The sequence below is a fragment of the Triticum urartu genome, chromosome 6A (genome assembly GCF_056163025.1).
Source record: "Triticum urartu cultivar PI428250 chromosome 6A, HENAU_Tu73, whole genome shotgun sequence".
Lineage (NCBI taxonomy): Eukaryota > Viridiplantae > Streptophyta > Magnoliopsida > Poales > Poaceae > Triticum > Triticum urartu.
In genome coordinates, this window is record NC_141878.1 from 589,728,993 (window position 1) to 589,753,371 (window position 24,379).

Genomic DNA, 24,379 nt, shown 5'->3' on the forward strand with positions numbered 1-24,379 from the left:
ACATAGTCACCAGAGGAGATCCAACTAAGTAAAACAACATGATCGGTGTGACCCTACAAAATTACCAACATGCTCTGTGTGACTTAGGAAATTCTTATTATTGCAACATCCAGATGATCTGTGTGACCCTACAAAATTACCAACATGCTCTGTGTGACTTAGGAAATTCTTATTATTGCAACATCCAGATGATTAGTCACGCAAGTGAATCTCAAAAAGTTGACTGGATAATTGAACAAAGAAATAGATCATTATAATTTAGGTGGAAACAATATTCTGGTAGCACTATGTTAAGTAAACGTGTACATATATTTACCACATGAGGTCTGCCATCAATTAATTCAGCAATTCAGCCCAAGTAACCATTGAACATGAAACAATGGCAAAATTATGTCAGATGGACATCTATTCCAGAACAGAATTTAACGATTTATATATGCTTGGGTTTTCAGGAACTCATCGACAAGGGAGCCAAGGACGAGCATACACAAAATATTCAGATTGAAGGCATGATAATCAAAGATGAGGATATGAACACCGAGTCAACAAAGGCAATAGAAGAACAAACCATCAAGGATGATACAGAAAATATGGAGATTGATGAGGTGATACTCTAAGTCGATAAAGACGGTTTTTATTTTCACATGTCATTATTATTTTTATTCTGGTGGGACAAAATAATATGTAATTTGTAGTATAATAATATCATGCCTACAATTCTTTACTCACCTTAATAATATTTTCTGTTTTATAATTACTGGATTATATTGTATTATTGTGTGTTTCAGTTAGTAAGCGAGGAAGAATCAAATGGAATACAACAAAGATGGAGTAGACATGAAAAATTGCAGACAAGCTACTGATTGTGAAGTGACAAAGGCATGCTTTCTTTTCGGGTATCCCAAGTAGTTCTAATTCTACTTATTTTATATCCTCCATACAAATTATTCTTTGTAATGTTCCTCTCAGGAATTAACCTTCAAGGAAACAAGTGAACAAATGCAGCCAACTCAAGACGATGAATTAGCACAAAGATTCGACAGCGAAGGGGGAGAAAATATAGGGGACAAGCTGGCAGAATCAAATGGAATAGCCGACAAAGATGAAGTGCACAAAATGAAGAGCTCACGGTTCACTGAATCCGAGGTGACACAGGCATATATATTTTTTCAACTATGTCCCAAATAGTTCTAATTCTAACTATATTATATCTTGTAATGTTGCTCTCAGGAATTAACCTTCAACGAAACAAGTGAACAAATGCAGCCAGCTCAAGATGAGGAATTAGCACAAACATTCGGCGCCGAAGGGGCAGAAACTATAGGGGAGACGATGCCAGGGTCAAATGGAATAGCTGACAAAGAAGAAGTGAAGAAAAAGCATAGCATGCAGTCCACTGATTCCGAAGTCCCCGAAGTGACAGAGGCATCAGAGGACGAAGAATTAACACACACATCCGGCATGAAAGGGGCACAAACAGGGAAGCCTATCCCTATCTGAATGCATAACAAACCTAAGAAGGCAAAAGACTACGTGGTGGCTCCAGAAGGCATGAACAAATCCTTCTATGCCCTGCTTTTGCTACACTAATTTTCTTCATTATTAATAATTCTTCTTGCTTACATCATGATAGATTATGCCTGCACCGGCGATGATTGGTCCGTGATTGAAAATATCATGTTTGAACCAAGCGATAAAAGAAATTTAGTGAGCATCAATGACTCATATCTAAAAAAACAGTTACTACGTCTTTTAACTGCCGGAGAATTTGTTGGCGGCGAAGTAAGTATATGTAGCTTTATGACAAGACGATTTTAACATAAGTTCCTATATCTCTTATAACCAAGGTGTGCACTTGATATTGTAGATCATAGACGCATACATACATTGCATAAGTGCTAAAGAGCATCTACAGATGAGGTCAGGTGGAAGTGTGCTCTTAGAAAATGCATGCATCTCTAAGATGATAAAGGAATTTAGCTCTATACGGGATGACGTACCAAGATGGGTATTAAAGAGAGCTACAACTTATTTAGAACATGATATGGTGAGTCTCAGTTCCGTACATATTACTATGATGAATTCAGTCGAGGACAGATGTTTGTATATATGAGACCTAAACTAACAAATCCCTTTTTTCAAATATTCATTCCAGTAAACATTGAACACTTTCATTGGTACCTAGCAGTTATAAATACCAGGGTGAAACGTATCCAGGTGCTCGACTCGCTAGGCCCAGGAATGCCCCGCCAAGACCTTACCACTATGGTTAGTTATTAGTCCCACTGCACCATCTTTTGATAAGACAATCTGTTACGGCATATCTCTCTCAAGGTAGTTTTGGTGATTGATGACAACATGTTTGCGGACTAATCTTGTGCTTTGATTAATTTACAGATTCTCCCCTGGCACGAGACGCTTTCTTCCCCTCGGAGTGTATTTCAAGACGGTGTAGCTCTTTCGTTTCTTTCTCGGTGGACTAGTTGCGTAGAGGGCACCGTACTATCAAGAGGGGGTCCGCTGGGGTTTTGCATGGGTGGAATCATCACGTACACATCAGCTTCTCACCCTTCGAGCTTTTCCTTTCCATTGAAGAGATCTCTCCTCTCTTCCTTGTCCTGTCTGGGTCAAAGCGGTAGTACCGCGCACCCAGCGGTAGTACCGTTGAGGAGCCAAGCGGCAGTACCGCTCCACAGCGGTAGTACCGCCCGTGGCTCCGCAACAGTAGTACCGCTGGGGGCCTGGCACCTCCGCCTTGTCCTCAGCTCATTTGAGAGATCCCTTCTCTCTCTCGCGCGCCCTAGCGGTAGTACCGCACTGCCTGCGGTACTACGGCCGAAGGATCACAAGCGGCAGTACCACTCCACAGCGGTACTACCGCCCTTGACCCCACTGCCGTAGTACCGCTGGGCAGTCTGGCTCCTACCGCCTCGATTCGAGAGGTCTTTTTCTCGTGTCGGGTTTTGCGGCACTAGTCACGGTTGTAGAGGCGGTAGTACCGTTCCAGGAGCGGTAGTACCGCCCTACCACCGCGGTAGTACCGCATTTGGGTCTTTTCCCTTCTAGTCTCTTCAGCGCGGCAGTACCGCTGGCTGGCGCGGCAGTAGCGCTGTCCTGGCGGTAGTACCGCCCCCTCTCTGCGGTAGTACCGCCCTGTGCGGGGCTGGTTGGTGGGGGGCAACGGGATTGTTGCCCCCACTATAAAAGGGAGTCCCCTTCTTCCTTCTCACTGTTGGAAATATGCCCTAGAGGCAATAATAAAAGCATTATTATTATATTTCCTTGTTCATGATAATTGTCTTTATTCATGCTATAATTGTGTTATCCAGAAATCGTAATACATGTGTGAATAATAGACACCAACATGTCCCTAGTAAGCCTCTAGTTGACTAGCTCGTTGATCAACAGATAGTCATGGTTTCCTGACTATGGACATTGGTTGTCATTGATAACGAGATCACATCATTAGGAGAATGATGTGATGGACAAGACCCAATCCTAAACATAGCACAAGATCATATAGTTCGTTTGCTAGAGTTCTCCAATGTCAAGTATCCTTTCCTTAGACCATGAGATCGTGTAACTCCTGGATACCGTAGGAGTGCTTTGGGTGTACCAAACGTCACAACGTAATCGGGTGACTATAAAGGTATACTACGGGTATCTCCAAAAGTGTCTGTTGGGTTGACACGGAACAAGACTGGGATTTGTCACTCCGTATGACGGAGAGGTATCACTGGGCCCACTCGGTAATGCATCATCATAATGAGCTCAAAGTGACCAAGTGTCTGGTCACGGGATCATGCATTACGGTACGAGTAAAGTGACTTGCCGGTAACGAGATTGAATGAGGTATTGGGATACCGACGATCGAATCTCGGTCAAGTAACATACCGATTGACAAAGGGAGTTGTATACGGGGTTGCTTGAATCGTCGACATCGTGGTTCATCCGATGAGATCATCGAGGAGCATGTGGGAGCCAACATGGGTATCCAGATCCGGCTGTTGGTTATTGACCGGAGAGTCGTCTCGGTCATGTCTACATGTCTCCCGAACCCGTAGGGTCTACACACTTAAGGTTCGGTGACGCTAGGGTTGTAGGGATATGTATATGCAGTAACCTGAATGTTGTTCGGAGTCCCGGATGAGATCCCGGGCGTCACGAGGAGTTCCGGAATGGTCCGGAGGTAAAGAATTATATATAGGAAGTGCTATTTCGGGCATCGGGACAAGTTTCGGGGTCACCGGTATTGTACCGGGACGACCGGAAGGGTCCCGGGGGTCCACCGGGTGGGGCCACCTGCCCCGGGGGGGGCCACATGGGCTGTAGGGGGTGCGCCTTGGCCTATATGGGCCAAGGGCACCAGTCCCAAGAGGCCCATGCGCCTAGGGTTCAAGGAAGGGAAGAGTCCCAAAGGGGGAAGGCACCTCCTAGGTGCCTTGGGGAGGAGGGATTCCTCCCTTGGCCGCACCCCCCCCCTAGGAGATTGGATCTCCTAGGGCCGGCGCCCCCCCCTTGGACTCCCTATATATAGTGGGGGAAGGAGGGCCTCTCATAACACATCTTTGGTGCCTCCCTCTCCCTCTCCAACACATCCTCCTCCTCCATAGAGCTTGGCGAAGCCCTGCCGGAGTACTGCGGCTCCATAACCACCACGCCGTCGTGCTGCTACTGGAGCCATCTTCCTCAACCTCTCCTTCCCTTGCTGGATCAAGAAGAAGGAGACGTTACGCTGACCGTACGTGTGTTGAACGCGGAGGTGCCGTCCGTTCGGCGCTAGGATCTCCGGTGATTTGGATCACGTCGAGTACGCCTTCCTCATCCTCGTTCTTTGAACGCTTCCGCGCATGATCTACAAAGGTATGTAGATGCAATCCAATCACTCGTTGCTAGATGAACTCCTAGATGGATCTTGGTGAAACCGTAGGAAAATTTTTGTTTTCTGCAACGTTCCCCAATAGTGGTATCAGAGCTAGGTCTATGCGTAGTTCTCTTGCACGACTAGAACACAATTTGTTGTGGGCGTTGATGTTGTCAACTTTCTTGCCGCTACTAGTCTTATCTTGCTTCAACGGTATTGTGGGATGAAGCGGCCCGGACCAACCTTACACGTACGCTTACGTGAGACCGGTTCCACCGACTAACATGCACAAGTTGCATAAGGTGGCTGGCGGGTGTCTGTCTCTCCCACTTTAGTTGGAGCGGATTCGATGAAAAGGGTCCTTATGAAGGGTAATAGAAGTTGACAAATCACGTTGTGGCTTTCACGTAGGTAAGAAAACGTTCTTGCTAGAACCCTATTTCAGCCACGTAAAACTTGCAACAACAATTAGAGGACGTCTAACTTGTTTTTGCAGCAAGTGCTTTGTGATATGATATGGCCAAAGTTGTGATGAATGATGAATGATCTATATGTGATGTATGAGATGTTCATGCTATTGTAATAGGAATCACGACTTGCATGTCGATGAGTGTGACAACCGGCAGGAGCCATAGGAGTTGTCTTTATTTTTTGTATGACCTGCGTGTCATTGAGAAACGCCACGTAAATTACTTTACTTTATTGCTAAACGCGTTAGCCATAGTAGTAGAAGTAATAGTTGGCGAGCAACTTCATGGAGACACAATGATGGAGATCATGGTGTCATGCCGGTGACAAGATGATCATGGAGCCCCAAGATGGAGATCAAAGGAGCTATGTGATATTGGCCATATCATGTCACTATTATTATTTGATTGCATGTGATGTTTATCATGTTTTTGCATCTTGTTTGCTTAGAACGACGGTAGTAAATAAGATGATCCCTCATAATAATTTCAAGAAAGTGTTCCCCCTAACCGTGCACCGTTGCGACAGTTCGTTGTTTCGAAGCACCACGTGATGATCGGGTGTGATAGATTCCAACGTTCACATACAACGGGTGTAAGACAGATTTACACATGCAAACACTTAGGTTGACTTGACGAGCCTAGCATGTACAGACATGGCCTCGGAACACAGAAGACCGAAAGGTCGAGCATGAGTCGTATAGAAGATACGATCAACATGAAGATGTTCACCGACGTTGGCTAGTCCGTCTCACGTGATGATCGGACACGGCCTAGCCAACTCGGATCATGTTATACTTAGATTACAGGAGGGATGTTTATCTAAGTGGGAGTTCATTGAATAATTTGATTAGATGAACTTAATTATCATGAACTTAGTCTAAAATTTTACAATATGTCTTGTAGATCAAATGGCCAACATAGTCCTCAACTTCAACGCGTTCCTAGAGAAAACCAAGCTGAAAGATGATGGCAGCAACTACACGGACTGGGTCCGGAACCTAAGGATCATCCTCATAGCTGCCAAGAAAGATTATGTCCTACAAGCACCGCTAGGTGACGCACCTGTTCTCCCTGCAGAACAAGACGTTATGAACGCTTGGCAGGCACGTACCGATGACTACTCCCTCGTTCAGTGCGGCATGCTTTACAGCTTAGAGCCGGGGCTCCAAAAACGTTTTGAGAGACACGGAGCATATGAGATGTTCGAAGAGCTGAAAATGGTTTTCCAAGCTCATGCCCGGGTCAAGAGATATCAAGTCTCCGACAAGTTCTTCAGCTGTAAGATGGAGAAAAACAGTTCTGTCAGTGAGCACATACTCACTATGTCTAGGTTGCATAACCGCTTAACTCAGCTGGGAGTTAATCTCCCGGATGACGCGGTCATTGACAGAATCCTTCAGTCGCTTCCACCTAGCTACAAGAGCTTTGTGATGAACTTCAATATGCAGGGGATGGAAAAGTCCATTCCTGGAGTATTTGCAATGCTGAAATCAGCAGAGGTACATGTCAAAAAGGAACATCAAGTGTTGATGGTGAATAAAACCACTAAGTTCAAGAAAGGCAAGGGTAAGAAAACCTTCAAGAAAGACGGCAAGGGAGTTGCCGCGCCCGGCAAGCAAGCTGCCGGGAAGAAGCCAAAGAATGGACCCAAGCCCGAGACTGAGTGCTTTTATTGCAAGGAAAGTGGTCACTGGAAGCGGAACTGCCCCAAATACTTAGCGGACAAGAAGGCCGGCAAAACAAAAGGTATATGTGATATACATGTAATTGATGTGTACCTTACCAGTATTCGTAGTAGCTCCTGGGTATTTGATACCGGTGCAGTTACTCACATTTGTAACTCAAAACAGGAGCTGCGGAATAAGCGGAGACTGGCGAAGGACGAGGTGACGATGCGCGTCGGGAATGGTTCCAAGGTCGATGTGATCGCCGTCGGCACGCTACCTCTACATTTACCTACGGGATTAGTTTTGAACCTCAATAATTGTTATTTAGTGCCAAGTTTGAGCATGAACATTGTATCAGGATCTCGTTTAATATGAGATGGTTACTCATTTAAATCCGAGAATAATGGTTGTTCTATTTATATGAGAGATATGTTTTATGGTCATGCTCCGATGGTGAAAGGTTTATTCTTAATGAATCTCGAGCGTAATGCTACACATATTCATAGTGTGAATACCAAAAGATGTAAGATTGATAATGATAGTCCCACATACTTGTGGCACTGCCGCCTTGGTCACATAGGTGTCAAACGCATGAAGAAGCTCCATACTGATGGACTTTTAGAGTCTCTTGATTATGAATCATTTGACACGTGCGAACCATGCCTCATGGGTAAAATGACCAAGACTCCGTTCTCAGGAACAATGGAGCGAGCAACCAACTTATTGGAAATCATACATACTGATGTGTGCGGTCCAATGAGTGTTGAGGCTCGCGGTGGCTATCGTTATGTTCTCACCCTCACTGATGACTTGAGTAGATATGGGTATGTCTACTTAATGAAACACAAGTCTGAGACCTTTGAAAAGTTCAAGGAATTTCAGAGTGAGGTTGAGAATCAACGTGACAGGAAAATCAAGTTCCTGCAATCAGATCGTGGAGGAGAATACTTGAGTCATGAGTTTGGCACACACTTAAGAAAATGTGGAATAGTTTCACAGCTCACGCCGCCTGGAACACCTCAGCGTAATGGTGTGTCCGAACGTCGTAATCGCACTCTATTAGATATGGTGCGATCTATGATGTCTCTTACCGATTTACCGCTATCTTTTTGGGGGTATGCTTTAGAGACTGCCACATTCACTTTAAATAGGGCTCCGTCGAAATCCGTTGAGACGACACCGTATGAATTATGGTTTGGAAAGAAACCTAAGCTGTCGTTTCTAAAAGTTTGGGGATGCGATGCTTATGTCAAGAAACTTCAACCTGAAAAGCTCGAACCCAAATCGGAAAAATGCGTCTTCATAGGATACCCTAAAGAAACTATTGGGTATACCTTCTACCTCAGATCCGAAGGCAAGATCTTTGTTGCCAAGAATGGGTCCTTTCTAGAGAAAGAGTTTCTCTCGAAAGAAGTAAGTGGGAGGAAAGTAGAACTTGATGAAGTATTACCTCTTGAACCGGAAAATGGCGCAACTCAAGAAAATGTTCCTGAGGTGCCTGCACCGACTAGAGAGGAAGTTAATGATGATGATCAAGATACTTCTGATCAAGCTCCTACTGAAATTCGAAGGTCCACAAGGACACGTTCCGCACCAGAGTGGTACGGCAACCCTGTCTTGGAAATCATGTTGTTAGACAATGGTGAACCTTCGAACTATGAAGAAGCGATGGCGGGCCCAGATTCCGACAAATGGCTAGAAGCCATGAAATCCGAGATAGGATCCATGTATGAAAACGAAGTATGGACTTTGACTGACTTGCCCGTTGAGCGGCGAGCCATAGAAAATAAATGGATCTTTAAGAAGAAGACAGACGTGGATGGTAATGTAACCATCTATAAAGCTCGGCTTGTCGCTAAGGGTTATCGACAAGTTCAAGGGGTTGACTACGATGAGACTTTCTCACCAGTAGCGAAGCTGAAGTCCGTCCGAATCATGTTAGCGATTGCCGCATTCTATGATTATGAAATATGGCAAATGGACGTCAAAACGGCATTCCTTAATGGTTTCCTTAAGGAAGAATTGTATATGATGCAGCCGGAAGGTTTTGTCGATCCTAAGAATGCTGACAAGGTGTGCAAGCTCCAACGCTCGATTTATGGGCTGGTGCAAGCATCTCGGAGTTAGAACATTCGCTTTGATGAGATGATCAAAGCGTTTGGGTTTACGCAGACTTATGGAGAAGCCTGTGTTTACAAGAAAGTGAGTGGGAGCTCTGTAGCATTTCTCATATTATATGTAGATGACATACTTTTGATGGGAAATGATATAGAACTCTTGGACAGCATAAAGGCCTACTTGAATAAGAGTTTTTCAATGAAGGACCTTGGAGAAGCTGCTTATATATTAGGCATCAAGATCTACAGAGATAGATCAAGACGCCTCATAGGTCTTTCACAAAGCACATACCTTGATAAGATATTGAAGAAGTTCAATATGGATCAGTCTAAGAAGGGGTTCTTACTTGTGTTGCAAGGTGTGAAATTGAGCTCAGCTCAATGTCCGACCACGGCAGAAGATATAGAAGAGATGAGTGTCATCCCCTATGCCTCAGCCATAGGTTTTATTATGTATGCCATGCTGTGTACCAGACCTGATGTAAACCTTGCCGTAAGTTTGGTAGGAAGGTACCAAAGTAATCCCGGCAAGGAACACTGGACAGCGGTCAAGAATATCCTGAAGTACCTGAAAAGGACTAAGGAAATGTTTCTCGTTTATGGAGGTGACGAAGAGCTCGTCGTAAAGGGTTACGTCGACGCTAGCTTCGACACAGATCTGGATGACTCTAAGTCACAAACCGGATACGTGTATATTTTGAATGGTGGGGCAGTAAGCTGGTGCAGTTGCAAGCAGAGCGTCATGGCGGGATCTACATGTGAAGCGGAGTACATGGCAGCCTCGGAGGCAGCACATGAAGCAATTTGGGTGAAGGAGTTCATCACCGACCTAGGAGTCATACCCAATGAGTCGGGGCCAATCAAGCTCTTCTGTGACAACACTGGAGCTATTGCTCTTGCCAAGGAGCCCAGGTTTCACAAGAAGACAAGGCACATCAAGCGTCGCTTCAACTCCATTCGTGAAAATGTTCAAAATGGAGACATAGATATTTGTAAAGTACACACGGACCTGAATGTAGCAGATCCGTTGACTAAACCTCTCCCTAGAGCAAAACATGATCAACACCAGAATTCCATGGGTGTTCGATTCATCACAATGTAACTAGATTATTGACTCTAGTGCAAGTGGGAGACTGTTGGAAATATGCCCTAGAGGCAATAATAAACGCATTATTATTATATTTCCTTGTTCATGATAATTGTCTTTATTCATGCTATAATTGTGTTATCCGAAAATCGTAATACATGTGTGAATAATAGACACCAACATGTCCCTAATAAGCCTCTAGTTGACTAGCTCGTTGATCAACAGATAGTCATGGTTTCCTGACTATGGACATTGGATGTCATTGATAACGAGATCACATCATTAGGAGAATGATTTGATGGACAAGACCCAATCCTAAACATAGCACAAGATCGTATAGTTCGTTTGCTAGAGTTCTCCAATGTCAAGTATCCTTTCCTTAGACCATGAGATCGTGTAACTCCCGGATACCGTAGGAGTGCTTTGGGTGTACCAAACATCACAACGTAACTGGGTGACTATAAAGGTATACTACGGGTATCTCCGAAAGTGTCTGTTGGGTTGACACGAATCAAGACTGGGATTTGTCACTCCATATGACGGAGAGGTATCACCGGGCCCACTCGGTAATGCATCATCATAATGAGCTCAAAGTGACCAAGTGTCTGGTCATGGGATCATGCATTACGGTACGAGTAAAGTGACTTGCCGGTAACGAGATTGAACGAGGTATTGGGATACCGACGATCGAATCTCGGGCAAGTAACATACCGATTGACAAAGGGAATTGTATACGGGGTTGCTTGAATCCTCGACATCGTGGTTCATCCGATGAGATCATCGAGGAGCATGTGGGAGCCAACATGGGTATCCAGATCCGGCTGTTGGTTATTGACCGGAGAGTCGTCTCGGTCATGTCTACATGTCTCCCGAACCCGTAGGGTCTACACACTTAAGGTTCGGTGACGCTAGGGTTGTAGGGATATGTATATGTAGTAACCCGAATGTTGTTCGGAGTCCCGGATGAGATCCCGGACGTCACGAGGAGTTCCGGAATGGTCCGGAGGTAAAGAATTATATATAGGAAGTGCTATTTCGGGCATCGGGACAAGTTTCGGGGTCACCAGTATTGTACCGAGACCACCGGAAGGGTCCCGGGGGTCCACCGGGTGGGGCCACCTGCCCTTGGGGCCACATGGACTGTAGGGGGTGTGCCTTGGCCTATATGGGCCAAGGGCACCAGTCCCAAGAGGCCCATGCGCCTAGGGTTCAAGGAAGGGAAGAGTCCCAAAGGGGGAAGGCACCTCCTAGGTGCCTTGGGGAGGAGGGATTCCTCCCTTGGCCGCACCCCCCTTAGGAGATTGGATCTCCTAGGGCCGGCGCCCCCCCCCTTGGACTCCCTATATATAGTTGGGGAAGGAGGGCCTCTCATAACACATCTTTGGTGCCTCCCTCTCCCTCTCCAACACATCCTCCTCCTCCATAGAGCTTGGCGAAGCCCTGCCGGAGTACTGCGGCTCCATAACCACCACGCCGTCGTGCTGCTGCTAGAGCCATCTTCCTCAACCTCTCCTTCCCTTCCTGGATCAAGAAGAAGGAGACGTTACGCTGACCGTACGTGTGTTGAACGCGGAGGTGCCGTCCGTTCGGCGCTAGGATCTCCGGTGATTTGGATCACGTCGAGTATGCCTTCCTCATCCCCGTTCTTTGAACGCTTCCGCGCGTGATCTACAAAGGTATGTAGATGCAATCCAATCACTCGTTGCTAGATGAACTCCTAGATGGATCTTGGTGAAACTGTAGGAAAATTTTTGTTTTCTGCAACGTTCCCCAACACTCACCTACCTCTTCCTTTCCCCAAGCTCCATTTATTGCTCAAGCTCCATTAAATACTCCAAGCTTCATTTTGCCCGATCTATCTCCCTAGCCAATCAAACTCGTTGATTTGCTCGGGAGTGGTTGAGAAGGCTCCGATCTACACTTCCACCAAGGGATTTTTGATTTCCCCACTCATCCCTAGCGGATCTTGTTACTCTTGGGTGTTTGAGCACCCTAGATGGTTGAGGTCACCTCGGAGCCATATTCCATTGTGGTGAAGCTTCGTGGTCTTGTTGGGAGCCTCCGATTAAGTTGTGGAGATTGCCCCAACCTTGTTTGTAAAGGTTCGGTCGCCACCTTCAAGGGCACCAATAGTGGAATCACGGCATCTCGCATTGTGTAAGGGCGTGAGGAGAATACGGTGGCCCTAGTGGCTTCTTGGGGAGCATTGTGCCTCCACACCGCTCCAACGGAGACGTACTTCCCCTCAAAAGGAAGGAACTTCGGTAACACATCCTCGTCTTCACCGGATCCACTCTTGGTTATCTCTTACCTTTACTTGTGCAAGCTCTTTAGTGTTTGTTCCCTTGCTTGCTTGTATGCTTGTTGTTATTGCATCATATAGGTTGCTCACCTAGTTGCACATCTAGACAACCTACTTTGATGCAAACTTTAATTTGGTAAAGAAAAGCTAAAAATTGGTAGTTGCCTATTCACCCCCCCTCTAGTCAACCGTATCGATCCTTTCAATTGGTATCAGAGCCTCGTCTCCTTATTAAGGACTTTACCGTTCAAAGAGTATGGTTGATACCGTAGACGGTTTGGAGGAACACTCCGGTGTGAATCCGATCTCGTCTACGGGAGATGGGGGAACTTGGTCTCTCGTGAGGAGTTCAATGTAGCCTTGGAGACATTGAAAACCTCCATGACGACCGAAGTTGAAAGCATGTTTACTAAATTTCTTGAGGGGCTTAAACTATCCACCGCACCGTTGAAAGTGGGTGATCCCGCCAACAAGGTGTCAGATGCTATCCCCGACAAGGGGGAAGCTAGTAGTGAAAAGGCTCCTTCTTCTAGTGGCAAGAATGGCACCGGCATCTTTGCCCATGTGGATCCACCACTTGTTTATGGTGGACCGGTTCCTTCCACTCATTTGAATCATGCCGGTCCTCCCCCCAAGATTGTGAAAAATGAGGATTTTGATTCTTGGGTTTACCGCTTTAAACGTCATTTAAATCATGTGAACACTAACCTTTGGAGAATCATTGAAGAAGGTTTCTATCCACATGATCCAAACAACTTCACTCCTCGAGAAGCCGCGGACAATCAATTCAATGAGAATGCTCTCTTCATCATTCAAGATGCAATTCCACCCGAAGACCTACCTCATCTTCGTCCCTTCGCCTTGGCCAAAGATGCATGGCATTGTGTCGTGTCTCTCTACCGGGGAAGTGCAAGCATTCGATGCTCCAACTATTAAGTGGTACAAGATGAGGCTGATGAGTTTGCAATGAAGGAAGATGAAGAACCTCGTGAGCTTTATCGGAGAGTAACCGAACTCGCGGTATCACTACGAGATCACGGGAGCAAGGACACGGATGAAAATTGGATCAAGCGCAAATTCCTCAAGGCAATGATGCCCTACCACAAGGCCATGTCCTCTGTCATTCGTCAAAGACCGGACTTCCACACTTTGACCTCAAGCGAAGTGTTGGATGAGTTTGTGGCCATGAACATTTTGGACAAGACCGCCGACAATGCGGTGCTTCGTTCTCAACGGGCAAAGAAGCCTAACCTTGCTTTGAAGGCCAAGCTCACCGTGGAAGAAGAAGAAGAGGAAGAAGAGGAGAGCAACCCCGAAGATACAAAGTATGCATATCATGAACACATGGCACTTGCTTCAAGGCAATTTTGGAGCAAGAAAAACTCAAGACCCAATTTTAGCAAAAACAACTCGAGTGGCACAAGGGGCAAGCAACGTGTAAGGACTTGCTACAATTGCGGCAACGTGAGTCATTTCGTTGCGGAATGCCCGTATGAGAAGAGGGAAGACAATGGTGGCAAACTCATCCGAAAGGACAAGGCCAAGTCGTTCCCCAACAAGAACAACTTCACCAAGAAGACTCCTCCCAAGGCTTTGGTTGTGCAAGAAGAGTACAATGAGGATGATGATGATGATGAAGATGATGAGTCGGTTGCCATGGCCTCCGTTGCCATTGCAACAACGTCACGGGTGTCTCTCTTCGACTCACCCAACGAGAGCACCACCGCCAAGTGCCTCATGGCTAAAGCCACCAACAAGGTAACCTCCAACATCAAAACTACCATCATTAATCATCCTTCCCCAACGGATAGCATTAATGAATTTGAGGGAGCTAATGTGGAGGCTAACGAGTTTGAGGCCTTTATGGGCAAACTCAAGGGAAAATCCAAGAAGCACTTTGTTGCTCTCTTGGAACAACTTGGTGAGGCCAATGACATGATCGAGGCTCACGAAGACACCATCTCTAAGATGGAAGGGCATAGTCGTGACTATGCCGATGAGATTTTGGATCTTTCCAATGCTCTTGAGGAAGAGCGTGGTCTTCGTTTGGCTCTTGAGGAGTCACACAACGTTGATCATGCTAAGTTAGAGAAAGATTATGATCATGCCCCCATTGTTTCTCGTGTGCTAAATTCCGAGAAGGCCAAACTCAGGGTTGATCTTGCTAGACTCAAAGAGGAGTTTGATATACTTGACAAGGCCCACAAGGCCTTGAAGGGTATTCACACTAGTCTCAAAGAGTCTCATGATCAACTCCAAGTGAAGCTAACTAAGGAGAAAGCAAATTTTCCTCATATGGTTTTAATTGATAATGCAAATGCTACTAACCCGTGTTGTGAGCATATACATCTTGTTGAGGAAAATGCTAAGTTGAAGGAGCAACTTGAGAGAGGTCTTGCGACTTGCATACAAGGCAAGAAGAACCTCAACGATCTCTTGATCAACCAAAAGGGAGGTGTGGCCAAGGAAGGGGTTGGGTACGTGCCCGACTTCAAGAACAAGAAGAAGAATGACAAGACCAAACGACCTCCTCCCCTCATGAAAACTTTTGTGAGGGAGGGAGAGAGTGTCCCCGAGGAGAAGAAGAAGAACAATGTCAAGAAGGGCAATGTCACCCCTCCCAACAAAGCCGGCGATTTTAATCCTTCATCAGTCAATCCAAATACACTCAAGACATGCTCAAGAGATTCAAGCTAAGTGACGTCAAGCCGGCTTCCACTCCAATGCCCACCAAGTGCCAACTCGACTTAGATCCCAATGGTAAAGTGGTGGATCAAAAGGTATATCATTCCATGATTGGATCCTTGCTTTACCTTTGTGCATCTAGACCGGACATCATGTTGAGTGTGGGTATTTGTGCACGGTTTCAAGCCGCACCTAAGGAAAGTCATTATGTGGCGGTCAAACGAATCTTTCGATATTTGGCTCATACCCCAAACTTTGGCTTATGGTACCCAAGAGGATCAAACTTCAAGCTTGTAGGTTACTCGGATTCCGATTGGGCGGGAGACAAAGTGGATAGGAAGTCCACTTCCGGAGGGTGCCAATTCCTTGGTTGCTCTTTGGTAAGTTGGTCTTCCAAAAAGCAAAGTTGTGTGTCTCTCTCGTCCACTGAGGCGGAGTATGTTGCCGCCGGTAGTTGTTGTGCACAACTTCTATGGATGAGGCAAACTTTAAAGGATTGCGGTGTCACTTGTGACAAAGTGCCTCTTTGGTGTGACAATGAAAGTGCCATCAAGATTTCTCTCAACCCGGTGCAACACTTCAAGACGAAGCATATTGAGATTCGGTATCACTTCATCCGGGATCACATTAGGCGAGGAGAGATCGAGCTCAACTATGTCAACACTCATGACAACCTTGCAGATATTTTCACGAAGCCCTTGGATGAAGCAAGATTTCGTGAGTTAAGGCATGAGCTAAATATCATTGATTCGAGCAATGTGGCTTGAACCCTTGCACACCCTACCACCGGTCAATTTGTTGTCTAGTTTAGGTGTAGGCATGGACATAGGGAGAGTGTTGTTCTCTCAATGAACTCTCCCTCCCCCCATGATGCATAAATTGATCAAGTCTTTCACTTTAGCCATTGTTGATGGCACTTGTGCTTCAAAGACGAGTTTTGGTCATGGGCCCAAGGTTAAAATCTTCGCGGTGCCATACCTTTTGACTCAAACATAGGTGGCCTCGGCCACTGCCCTCTTTTGAAGAGGTGTGTCTTGGTCATTTGCTGATGTGCTTTTTCTCTTGCCGTTGTTGTTTTTTCGGTTCGTTGAGCAAAAGCCGTGTCTGTTTAGTTGCCGTGGCGTGCTGGGCGGTACTACCGCCCCCTAGCGCGGTACTACCGCTGAGGGACGGGACCAGGGGGTTAAGTCGGGGCAGGGGGAGGTTTCTTCTCCCCCATACGCATTCACTTCGCCCCTCTTTTCTCTTCCTCTCTCTCCAGCCTCCTCTCGACGCGGGAGGGCTCCGGCGGATCTCCGTCTCTGGGGCGTCCCTCTCCATTCCCTTTGGTGGAATCGATCCCCACCTCGTTCTCTTGCCATGGATGCCGGTATTGCCCCCGTTCCTTCTTTCGTTTTGTCTCTTTTTCAGTTCTTGTTTCTTAGGGGCAATGGTGGTTGCATCTCTAGATTTTTGGCTAAATCTAGGCTTGAGTTGGTTGGAGAAGGCAACTAGACTATCTAGATTAGAGTTTGGTAGGATTATTTTTGAATTTGGAAGGCCGGTAGTGCCGGATCTGACCACGGTAGTAGGAAACCGCTGTTTCACCGCCTTGTGCTAGGAAAATGTTGTTTATCCGCCTCAAGCAGTACTACCGCTCCCTTTGGAGCGGTACTACGGCTTGACCTAGAGCGGTACTACCTCTCCCTTTGGGGCGGTACTACCGCTTGGGGGCGGTACTGCCGTGGGCAGGTCACGGTACTATTGCTGCATGCCAATTTCCATCATTTTCCTGCCTTACCTTGATCTTTTTGTTGAGTTTGTTGGCTTATGCTCGTTCTTTCTGGTCGTTTTGCGTGTTCTTGTGTTTGGCTCCAGGTGATGACCCTTCCGAGCAGCAAGGTCGCCGTATCAACCCCGGACGTGCTACATCAAAACGCTACCGCACCTCAGAGCCAGCCGATGGTTCCTCGAGCACCCAACCGCCTCTAGCAAGTGCATCTGCAAGTGTTCCTCCACCTCCTCAGCAATCGAAGCGAGCCGCTCACAAGCCCAAAGGGAAGACTGTGACTGAGATGACCAACAAGGAGTTTTGGGAGAAGCGTTGCCGCAACCCCTATGCGGTGGACCAAGAACCCACTTTGGTCAACCGCCCGTTCTGGAACCGTTTTCAGTTTGTCATCTACTTTGATGTGATCAAGGCCAAGAAGAATCTTTTTGTTGATGTTCGCTCCATTGATACTGATGCTATGGAGAAGGACCTAGAGTACTTTGGCGAAGCTCTTCAGATGTGCACTCAGTTGAACATTCTCAGGATCATGCAATTCAACAAGGATTTCGATGCGGATTTGGTGGCTCAATTCTATGCCACCGTCCATCTTGGGATGGATGTAGGCAGGACTCTGACATGGATGACCAATGGAAAGCAGCTTTCCGTCAAGTGGCAGGCGTTCATGGGGTTACTTGATGTGCTGGATAACGGACTTGAGACTCTTGTCGGTTTCCGTCCTCACCGCAATGCTACATCCACCCACAAGCAAGCCCTCTGGCCCTACTGCACTGTGAAGGTTCACCCAGTTACTAAGAAGAAGACCTATGAGCTGTCTCCGTATCTGGACATTCTTCATCGCATATTCCGTGAGACTCTCTTCCCTCGAATCGGGAATCTGGATATGTTCCACTCTTACCTCGTGGACATGCTCCTTTTCTGTCAGCATGAGAAGGAAGCAAGCACTAGAGAGAGCCTGGATATCTCTCATGTCATGTGGTCTGAACTTCTATCTGCCGTGTCTGAGCGCAAGTCTCCTATCTATGGTCCATTCATCATGAGGCTCATTGAGAGGGCCTGGGCACAAACTTATCCCAGAGTGCTGCTAGAGACTGGAGACTTGGTTTCTCATGAGATCAAGCGTCTGAGGAAGAAGGACAACTGGACAGCGCCTCACACAGGGGGTCCATCTGCTACTGCTGCCACGAGGGGTCCATCTGCTGCTGCTGATACTGCCGTGGGGACCGAGGGTGAGGCTGCTACTGATGATCATGAGGAGAACTTTGGCCCCTCTAGTGCAGAACCGTCGTGGGCACAGAAGCTTAAGCGCAAGATGAAGAAGCTTTTCTGCATGGAGTCTCACGGTCAATACATGACTCATGTGGCGGAGAAGCATGCCAGGACGCGCCACAAGGAGCTCATGCGTCAGATGGGAGCAACATTTGCCAGTGGGTCTGAGGGTCAGATCACTGAAGAGGAGGACTGGATTCATCAGAATTGCCACTGGACCGACTCCGATGCCGAGCAGTTTTCGACCCACGATGAAGATGCAGAGATGTGATGTTCGAGCTCTTCCACCTCCCATCACCTGGAGTCGTAGGTCGTAGTGTCACTCTTTGCCCTTTTTGGTGTCTCGCTGCCAAAGGGGGAGAGAGTGTAGGGATTTGCTTCTTGTGTCGTGTTTTGAGTCGTCTTGTGGTTTCTTGTGTGTTTCTTTTGGTTTCGTTTGGTGTGGTGTGCGACCTAAGTTCTAGACATATGGTGTGAGACATATGCTCCATATCGCTACCTTTTTACTTATGTCATTTCAGAGTACTGTAGTTTATTATGAGATGCATGCTTGTCCTGTCTATTCACTTCTCTCATATATCTTGTGCTTAGTATTGTTGGACTATAAAATATAGGGGGAGTGTTGATCCGAATGTGTGTGTCATGCCTTATCTTGGTGCACACATTCTGGGGGAGCCCGTCTATATTTTGTAGTTCTTAGTTTTCTTCGTTTTATTTCTTTTCCTTGCGCAAATCCCTAGTTGTCATCAATCCACCAAAAAGGGGGAGATTGTTACGGCATATCTCTCTCAAGGTAGTTTTGGTGATTGATGACAACATGTTTGCGGACTAATCTTGTGCTTTGATTAATTTACAGATTCTCCCCTGGCACGAGACGCTTTCTTCCCCTCGGAGTGTATTTCAAGACGGTGTAGCTCTTTCATTTCTTTCTCGGTGGACTAGTTGCGTAGAGGGCACCGTACTATCAAGAGGGGGTCCGCTAGGGTTTTGCATGGGTGGAATCATCACGTACACATCAGCTTCTCACCCTTCGAGCTTTTCCTTTCCATTGAAGAGATCTCTCCTCTCTTCCTTGTCCTGTCTGGGTCAAAGCGGTAGTACCGTGCACCCAACGGTAGTACCACTGAGGAGCCAAGCGGCAGTACCGCTCCACAGCGGTAGTACCGCCCGTGGCTCCGCAGCAGTAGTACCGCTGGGGGCCTGGCACCTCCGCCTTGTCCTCAGCTCATTTGAGAGATCCCTTCTCTCTCGCGCGTGCCCCAGCGGTAGTACCGCACTGCCTGCGGTACTACGGCCGAAGGATCACAAGCGGCAGTACCGCTCCACAGCGGTACTACCGCCCTTGACCCCATTGCCGTAGTACCGCTGGGCAGTCTGGCTCCTACCGCCTCGATTCGAGAGGTCTTTTTCTCGTGTCGGGTTTTGCAGCACTAGTCACGGTTGTAGAGGCGATAGTACCGTTCTAGGAGCGGTAGTACCGCCCTACCACCGCGGTAGTACCGCATTTGGGTCTTTTCCCTTCTAGTCTCCTCAGCGCAGCAGTACCGCTGGCTGGCGCGGCAGTACCGCTGTCCTGGCGGTAGTACCGCCGCCTCTCAGCGGTAGTACCGCCCTGTGCGGGGCTGGTTGGTGGGGGGCAACGGGATTGTTGCCCCCACTATAAAAGGGAGTCCCCTTCTTCCTTCTCACCTACCTCTTCCTTTCCCCAAGCTCCATTTATTGCTCAAGCTCCATTAAATACTCCAAGCTTCATTTTGCCCGATCTATCTCCCTAGCCAATCAAACTCGTTGATTTGCTCGGGAGTGGTTGAGAAGGCTCCGATCTACACTTCCACCAAGGGATTTTTTATTTCCCCACTCATCCCTAGCGGATCTTGTTACTCTTGGGTGTTTGAGCACCCTAGACGGTTGAGGTCACCTCGGAGCCATATTCCATTGTGGTGAAGCTTCGTGGTCTTGTTGGGAGCCTCCGATTAAGTTGTGGAGATTGCCCCAACCTTGTTTGTAAAGGTTCGGTCGCCGCCTTCAAGGGCACCAATAGTGGAATCACGGCATCTCGCATTGTGTAAGGGCGTGAGGAGAATACGGTGGCCCTAGTGGCTTCTTGGGGAGCATTGTGCCTCCACACCGCTCCAACGGAGACGTACTTCCCCTCAAAAGGAAGGAACTTCGGTAACACATCCTTGTCTTCACCGGATCCACTCTTGGTTATCTCTTACCTTTACTTGTGCAAGCTCTTTAGTGTTTGTTCCCTTGCTTGCTTGTATGCTTGTTGTTATTGCATCATATAGGTTGCTCACATAGTTGCACATCTAGACAACCTACTTTGATGCAAACTTTAATTTGGTAAAGAAAAGCTAAAAATTGGTAGTTGCCTATTCACCCCCCCCCCTCTAGTCAACCGTATCGATCCTTTCACAATCTTTGTCATTCTTTGCTTCTGATGCTAATACTTGGTCATTTATTCATGTAATAGCTGGAAGGACTGAAAAATATGTTCCAATATGCATCGCTTCAAATGGAACTAAAATTGGATAAGTGGAAAGACGTAGACATCACAGCATGGCCAAGGGAGGAGTGTCTTAAGATCAAACTACAGACAGATGGGTATACCTCTTTCGATTGAAACTTGTTGCTCTCATCCCCTTTAGGCACCTCCTTGTTCTCCTTCAGAATATCTGAATTATTAAGGGCCACATCATCAATAGCGGCGCCGAAGGCAGCGCCTGCTCGGAACACGCCATGGCCCCCGAGCAGCTAACCCTAGGGGACGAACATTGCACACAGTGAGGCTATGCACCAATTTGACGGGGAGGAGCAGGCGGTGGGGTCAGAGAGACTAACCTGGACTCGGACAAGCGAGGAGAAGCGTAGGGAGTGTCGTCCCCCGAGCAGCAGCACAGCACGCGGAGGTCTTCATGGTCATCTTAATCAAGATGGAGGTCACGAGCAGCAACTGCTCCTGCTCCTGACCGAATCAAATAGGGAAATTTAGATGGGATCGGAGAGTAGAGCATCCGGATCGAGGGGAGAAGAAGACTTGGAACCGGACCTTGATAGCATCCCGAGCAGGGGGGAGGGAAATTCGTGCCGCGCGGGAGAGGTTGGATAGGCTCCTGGCGGCTACATCGCACCAGCACGACGGAGGGCCAAGGCGTCGCCGGCGACCATGCCGACCTCGAGCGCCCCGGCGTCGCCAGGAGGAGGGAGGGGCGGGGCGGGGCGGGGCAGAGCAAGGGGGGCTACATCGCACCAGGACGACGGAGGGCCAAGGCGTCGCCGGCGACCATGCCGACCTCGAGCGCCCCGGCGTCGCCAGGAGGAGGGAGGGGCGGGGCGGGGCGGGACGGGGCAGAGCAGAGCCTACCCGTCCGCCGGCGCTGGTGACGAGGGGGGGCGGCCACCAGAGAACGCACGTGGCGGATGGCCCCGACATGGCCAGGAGGAGTGAGGGGCGGCGCAGAGCAGATCGCCGGGCCGCCGGCTGTGGATGGGGATCTCTTGGCCACGAATGAGCGAAGAATGGGGAGGAAAGGAGAAATGAGGGGCGGTGGGAGTTTGACTGAGCTTTGACTGAGTGCGGCGTGCTCCAAATAAAAACAATAATGCCACACTTACGGGCTGGATGCTCACGAGATCGTCTACGGGAGGATGTGGAACCAGCTGATTGGTGTTTGTTTTTTTGCTTTGCGTGAATCACGGCGCCCACTTGCTCTTTCGTTCCGCCACATCTGTCCGTAGCTAAGCTTTCAGTAAAACTTGCCCGTAAGTGTAGCATTACTGAAATAAAAATACACTGTATTGTATTAGATCTTCTAAATAAACATTATATTTTATAGGGCATGTCCGGTTCACTAAGTTTGTAAAAAATTTGTTTTCATCACGGCTTGTTTCAGTCATGATCATTTGATGATTCTAAAAGTTGTTTTATACAAATATCTATAAATTTGATAAAAAAATGATTGAGTTTATTTAAGTTTTGTATTTGTAATCATGCAGGTCATCTTGTGGTCTGTGGATGGTAAATTTTATGGAGTACTTCACAGGAGATATATTGTCTGACATTCCTACACAGGTATTTGTTTACTGTGTATCATTACATTTATTCTATGTTGTATCACTATTTAACTCTTATTACTATTTTAATAGGAACATATGACAGATTTTAGAACAAAACTAACTGTCATTTTAGTGGACTCGGAATTGAACGATGATAATATAAGAAATCGAGACATGGAAGAGGACGAAGACAACACAGATCCCACAGAATGTATGATTCTGGATAGACCTCCTGAGAATTTCAAAACATCAAATACATCAACAGAAGTTGAGCTCATCTCGCGGTCATTTATTCTTTCACCGACTGTCAACCCAACAAACGATGATTTAATAGATGAACTTTGCTTGTTCATCGGTATGGTTGATGATGTCGCTCTACTAGAGTAAGTCATATTTTTTAGTTCATTTTGTATTCCAACAAATTACTCTGATGTCATTATAATTTACAGAATTTTGATTTTACAGGAGCGAATGGGTGAAAAGCTCTGATCCGTACCCTATTAGCTTAAATTTGAGACAAATTAAACATATTACGCAATGATGAATACATGGATATTCATTGCTTTAATATGGCTGTGCGAATACTAGCGTGCCATGAAGTCCTGCTTCTCAGAGACATTCCATCTCACTATATGGATCTGAACTTTTGTGTAAGTTACTATAATCATGTACTACATTTTTTTTCTCATTGCACTAATATTTTCTCATTCTTACTTTAGTCCATGTTCCACTATGCACGAGACTCAAGTCATCGTGAACATATGGAAATTGCTACATTTAAACGGTTGTTTCATAGCTGGCCTGACAGTAATGATTATCATATCTCTCAATGTGATATGGTAAGATTTTTTTTCATTTGTAACATTGGTATACTTGGTCTTAATTAATATTCTATGTGTTTCTAAACTATTTCATCATTGCAGATTTTATTGCCTTGGTATATGTTTGGGTTATTTCTATTGTTTGTCTTGGATCAAAATAGAAAAGTTGTCTCAATTTTTGATCCGATACCAATACCTACTTTCGGGAAGAATGTACTTAAAACCGTGGCCGACAATCTAAACCTTGCGCTTGAAGTTGCAAACCCTGCATTCAAGGATGATATCTCTAAATGGGAATGCATAGTTCCTGATGCTCCAACAAACTCACACTGGTATGAATCTTTTAAACGCATTACAATATTAATTGATTCATTCAACGCACATAATGTGTTTATTTCATATATGCAGTGCCTTGTCTGGTTATTTGGTTTTTAATTACATGCACTCATTGTGCGATGGAAAGCTATATTTTCCCATACCCCAGGTGACTATTTACACCATGCTTATTTGTATACACATTGCACATACAACTTGTTATAACAATGTTGTATAATGCCAATGTAGGATGGTTTTCAACTGAGGAAGCAATTTTTGGTGCATATTTTAAAGTACGAAGAGAATGAAGCTCAAAACAATATCCCATACATTGAACGAAGCATCATTGATCGCATCTATAGATGGACCTTCATTGCTTCAAAAGATGGACCTTCAAAACATGCTTAGTTGTGGATTTGAGAATATATTCTTGTAGCAATTATAATATAATTATTATGTGACAGTGAATTTTATGCGAAGACATGTTTATGATATATGTTTTGGATCACAAATATGTCGCACTTTCTGAAAATACAATTTGAGTGACATGATAACATTTTGTAGCGATCTGAATTTTTTGTAAAAACCATTTTAGTATTATATCATGTGAACATGTTTTGTTTGACACGTGCGTTGCACGTGCATGCTTACTAGTATGGGTGAAGGTGTAGACATTCACATAATCGCATGGACGTCCCATGAGCAACTCTGGCTCCAAGACCATGCAGAAAAGCTTGAAACAAATCGAGAAAAATGAAAGCGCTGGGATGCACGGAAACCCTGAACTAAACCGAGGGCGAGGAGAATGCTTGCTCTCAACTGGGAAGTGCAATGCATAAATTAAATTGTGTAAACAATCGAAGTATGAAAAACTTGAGTAACTAAATTTTGTAGCGAAATATGATGGCGAAGGAAAACATCTCCATCGCCAGTGAGCCCCACCCAATGACGACAG

The 24,379-nt window shown here is 46.4% G+C and overlaps 1 pseudogene; it reads left to right on the top strand.

The window, feature by feature from the left end:
* Positions 1 to 23,832, top strand: LOC147966757 (uncharacterized; annotated as a pseudogene).
* Positions 23,833 to 24,379: the final 547 nt, after the last annotated feature.